Below are 6000 nucleotides of genomic sequence, written 5' to 3'. Positions count from 1 at the left end.
ATGGATGCAGTCAGGAGAATTCTGAGATATGTAAAGAGTACCATAGATCATGAGCTGTTTTATGCATATGGGAAACCCCTTGACTTGATGGGGTATACTGATGCTGACTGTGCTGGTTGCATGTATGACAAGAGGTCAACCAGTGGTTATGCATTTGGATTGGGTAGTAGCATGATCAGTTGGCAGAGTAGGAAACAGCCTACTGTTGCACTGTCCAGTACGGAAGCGAAGTATCATGGTGCAGCCTTAGCGGCCTGTGAAGCTATGTGGTTACGAAAATTGTTGAATGACTTGGGAATATACTTGGACAGCAAAGTAAGGCTGTATTGTGACGATTTGAGCAGTGTCATGTTAGCAAGCAATCCTGTTTATCATGCAAGATCGAAATACATTGAGGTTCACTACCATTTCATCAAGGAAATGGTTTTAGCAGATCATATTGACTTGGAGCATGTGAAGACTGAACACCAGGTAGCAGATATCTTTACCAAATCACTTGGTAAAGATAAGTTCATTCACTTTAGACAGCTACTTGGAGTGATGTAGATGGTTTGAGTTTTTGGTTTGAGCTTGAGGGGGAGTGTTAGAAATCAAGCTCCACCCGTCAGTTTGTCTTGGTGTGTAACCGACATCTGTGACAGCTACTGTGTATAGCTATCTCCATGTGACTACATTAAATAAGTCGGGTTAGTACTTAGTCAGTGACTTGACTAGAGTTAGTTAGTCTCTAGTTTACTTTACATTGTATTGTGTGGTGGTGTGTTATTTTTCTGCATAATGAAGAAAAGACCTTGAGAGCCTGAAGGCTCATGGATATGGTGTTTCCCTGTCTCTCTCTCTCTCTAATCTTTGAACAGGCACATGCGGGCAGCAAACAATTCATCAATGGATCTTTATGCAGCTTGTCCAAATGTAGTCGTGCCTATTGGGGATGTTAGGGATGAATATCATTTTTTTGTGTAGGATTCATGTAGTCATCTGATGATTTTGGGGAAGCCCTATATTTCGGCATCAAGGCTGGAAACAAAAGCCTTATTGATGGTTCTTCATATGCTCAAGTTCAGAGTAAAGAAGTAGAGAGAAAAGAAATTTTGTAGAGGTAGATGGTATGAATCACCACCAATCCAACAGATAGAGAAAAATTGACTATAGAATAGATTTAACATGTAAGAGCTTCTGCTCAATCCAAGTACATATCATATATTTAGAATAAAGATAATGAACTAATGAAATGGCTTAATAAAGCCTAATTATAATAAGCCCACATGCATTAGAGTTTGCCTATGTGCGATTAAGCATCAAATTATGTATCTATTACTAAAAAAGAGATCTGCATATACATAAAAACAATCCCATACCTATGGAGTCCAAAAAAATATATAGCGCCTTCTTGTGAAGCTTCAAAATGCCCTTCTTTTAGTCCAAAGATTCAATATCTCAACCTACTACAGTAGTAGATCAAGAAATCTCAAAACAATCCTCAATTTTCCTCTATTCTATATAGGCAAGAGTAATATTTAGACATGGATTCAAGATAAATTAGAGAAATATATTCATGAATAGCAATAACATGCCTATATTCCTAGTTTAGAATAGTCCACAATAGTCACAAAGCTTTTAGATCACTCCTCTGTCCAACATCAAGGGATTCATTGTGTTATCTTCATGTCTTTCCCCTTTCTTTCTCCTTGTTTTCAATATGTAATGCAATGATTTTTCCTTGTTGTTCTCCCACAATCAATAGGGACCTAGAAACAACCTAAGGATTGCCCAACAAAAAGTGAGGGGTATCCTATAGGATGTTTACACTTTATATCTCCACATAAACTTATCTAGGGTTCATTATATTGTCTAGCTTAATGTGTTTCATAGCAAGCACTGGAGACTTTACACTCATAGAGATGGAAAATCAACTTACTTTTCATGATACATGTTCATAGATAGTGTAAATTGATCACCGTGAAGAAAGGTGGATCAAACCCTTAGGCATACAAGTACTAACTACTAACTACTAACTACTAACTACTAACTACTACTACTACTACAACAAAAACGGCAACAACAAACCAACAAACAAGAAAACTAAACAACAATAAACAAGAAACACTACAAGATATAGACCTTATACCAACATTTAAAGCGACAAAAATACAAACAACAAAATTTGCCCCCGTCGTCGCAAAAAGCGTCGTTATTGACGACGCCATAGAAACATCACTATTGGCATCGCTATATGCGTCGCAAATGCAACGCATATAGCGACGCATATAGCAACGCAACCAGTAAATTTGCGACGCACATAGCGACGCAAGCAATAAATTTGCGACGCAAATAGCGATGGTAACAGGGTTTTTTTTTTTGGTGGCAGGGCAGCAAGCTGCCCTCCCACATATAGCACTGTGTGCTGTATGAGAGCCATACAAAATAGTTTCTGCACTACTGTATACAAAGCGCTTGCAAACAAAAAGAATGTATACTGAAATCATAAAACTGATACATGAAATAAATACATGATCACATAAAATGCGATTGGTACAATCATGACAGGATATCATTAATACATAGAAAATGTCTACATAGATCAGGCGACTAAAAAATAAAGGTGTGTGAGCTCCAAGGATCCAAGGGCGAGCTACAAATCCTCGTCCCCCGAAAGCTCGTCCCGCCGCCGCAAAGGAGCATCGAACGGATTCTGCAGAAAAAGAAACAACACATCAATCCACCATACAATAATGCATTCAAATATCTCATGGTAACTACGGACAAGAAAGATGAGTGACTTACAGGGCCGCCGCGTCTATACAATCGGTCAATCAATGCATTGAGACCGTGCCTCTCTGCATATCGAGTCTCAAAGCCTTGCGGATCACAATTTGTAATGGAGTGCTGCAAAGAAAACAAAATGCTAACTGTTATAAACATGATTGTCAGTACAAAGAATATTTCAAAAAAACAAACAAGCAAAACAAAAGAGAAACTTACAAAGTCCTCCAAATATGTCATGTGGCCGCCACTCCCAAGATGATGGACCACTCCGGCCTCGAGTCGTGCCCTCGCCGCCTCCTGCTGCTGACTCCAACATTCTAGCGAATCTGTAGCCTCCTCCCTCAGTCGGCGCCAGTCATCTGCATCTAACCACTCAGGCTTTGCAGCCCCACTCTTGATTGTTGAGAGATCAAGCTCCACTCGCGATATGCCAGGGTGACCGTTGTGCATTTATGTCACCGACTTGTCAGTTGCAGATACGGTTGGTACAACGCCCATGAATAATAGCTACATGATAGCTATCCTTATCTACTCTAGTTCATGGCTCAGTTAGTATGCCACCTTAGTTAGTTGAGTTTGGTTTGAGACCCATATATAGGGTTGTTCTATTTCTTTGTATTAGAGTTCTTTTGGCTTACACAACTAAGAAGAGGAAAAACTGTTTTCAGCCTCCACCCTTGTGTGTATTCCCTCATTGTGCAAGCAAGAAAGCTACAAGTGACACTCCTTCCTTCTCTCCCACAATCTTGACATGGTATCAGAGCCTTGTTCGTGGTAAGGAGCTCAAGAAAGCAAGCCAAGGTCGCGGTGTTCTGGTAAGAGGAGCAGTGTTGCTTTCATTTTCTATTTTGGGAGCAGATCTCTATAGGTAGCACAGCCGAAAATTGCAAGAGTGCATTGTCTCAGGTTGAGACGCCCTTTGCGGTGAAGCAAGAAGGCAGTATATGCTGCGGGTGAGGGCTTTAGCCCTCGGTGACCCTGTTTTTTTATTTGAGGCTATTTCGGGGCCTGTTTTGGAGGCGGAAGTTTTCTGCACGCACTCAGGAAAAGACCCTATTTTATGCTGTGCGATGACTGTTCTACAAGTCGGTGAAAAGTTACTGTAGAAATTGCATCGTATGCTTGTGCGTAGAGACATTGGGAGTTACAGAATCATCCTTGGTTCATGTATATGCAAAATCGTCACTAGGAAGTGACTGTGTGGTCAAATACCACTTTCGCCAGTTTTGCAGATTTGCCCTTGTGAGGGTGAAGCTGTGTTTTTTCCAGTGACAGAATTTTTTGCAGTGTTCTGTAATGGCGTCTGATTCTCTCTCACAGATTGTAACTGAAAAGCTTGACAAGAACAACTTCCAAGCATGGAAGTTTAGAATGACGAATTTCCTTATGGGAAAAGGATATTGGGAATTTGTTGCAGGAAATGAAGAAGAACTAGTTCTTCCTGATGTTCCCAATCAACAGCAAATGCAGGCATTCAAATCATGGCATGAGAGAGCCAGGAAAGTTATGTACTGGCTGTCTATCAGTATTTCAGACTCTATGATTGTGCATATTCAGGATGCAAGTACGCCAAAGGAGGCATGGGATACTTTGTCAAAAATGTATAGCACAAATACTCAAGCCAGGAAAATGCAGCTCAAGCAAGAGTTGCATAATGTGCAAAGAGAAAATATGAGCATCAATGACTACCACTTGAAGGTGAAGAAGATTGCAGATGCACTTGCTTCCATTGGGTCGCCAGTGGAAGATGATGACTTAGTTTCTATGACCTTGAATGGTCTAGGAAAGGATTATGCACAGTTTCGAACATCCATTTCCGTCCGTGAAAGATTTCCTGATTTTGAGGAGTTGATTGCTCTTCTAATTTCTGAGGAGCAGAGAAATGGTGGTGCATCTTCTTCAGGAGGAACTTCAAAAGAAGCTGTCTTCTACTCAAATGCTGGAAGAGGTAGAGGCAGAGGTAGAGGAGGCCGATCTAGAGGCCGTGGTAGAAATGAGAATATGCAGCAAACTCAAGAAAACCAGTCCTATGGAGGAGGACGTGGTAACTCTAGAGGCAGGGGAGCCAAAGAGGTCGTGGTGGATGGCAAAGAGGGCAAAATGCAAACAGCAATGTTGAATGCTACTACTGTGGTAAAATGGGTCATATGCCTAAAGATTGCTATAAAAAGTAGAATGACATCATGAATGGAAAACTGCAACAAGGAAATTATGCATCTTCTAGTAGACAGGGTGATGACAGAAATGAGCATTTGTTTATGGTGCAGCACATGAACAATTCTGTGACAAGTGCAGAAGAATGCAATGATGTATGGTATGTTGACTCAGGTGCATCAAACCACATGACAGGTCATGCAGAATGGATGGAGGATGCAAGGAAAATGGAAAAACCAGGATTTGTGGAGACTGGTGATGATACTGCACATCCTATTGTGCAGATTGGAACAATTCCCTTGTCTATGCAGGATGGGAAAAAGAAATACATGTCCGATGTATTTCATGTCCCGAATATCACCAAGAATCTGGTCTCTGTTGGTCAAATGGTTGAGCAGGGCTTGCAGGTCAGATTTAATCCTCATGGATGCTTTGTTGAGGATATGAAAAATAAAGGTCGCTTGATAGCAAAAGGAAAGAAGAAGGGCAGAATGTTTACGTTGGATACAGACATGTCTGAATTGAGTGCAGGAATGTTTGCACATGGGACCGGTGTAGTTGCAGATATTGATATCTGGCATAAACGCATTGGTCATGTTAATGTACAGCGACTTAAATCAATGCAGGCCCAAAATATTGTTGCAAGATTGCCTAGATTCAAGGTTGCAGAAATGCATAAGGTATGTGAAGCCTGTCAGTTTGGAAAACAGGCAAGGAAACCATTTCCTAGACATGTTCAAGAGAGTAAAAAGCCATTGGAATTAATCCACTCTGATGTGTGGACTACTAAAGCTGCATCTCTTGGAGGCTGTCATTATTTTGTCTCTTTTATTGATGACTATAGCAGAAAAGTTTGGGTGTATTTTATGAAAAAGAAAAGTGAAGTTTTTGGGCATTTCAAAACTCTTAAAGCTATGGTTGAAAAAGAAACAGGCCTGCAAATAAAATGCCTAAGGTCAGATGGAGGGGGAGAGTACCTCTCAAATGAGTTTGCAAGGTTCTTGCAGGAGCATGGCATAAAGCAGCAATATTCATGTAGTCATACCCCACAACAAAATGGAATTGCAGAAAGGAAAAACA

This window comes from Lygodium microphyllum, chromosome 20, assembly GCF_053477565.2.
Source record: "Lygodium microphyllum isolate KBCC chromosome 20, Lygodium_microphyllum_v1.1.10, whole genome shotgun sequence".
NCBI lineage: Eukaryota > Viridiplantae > Streptophyta > Polypodiopsida > Schizaeales > Lygodiaceae > Lygodium > Lygodium microphyllum.
The sequence above is the reverse complement of the archived record's forward strand: the minus strand, read 5'-3'. Positions refer to the sequence as shown.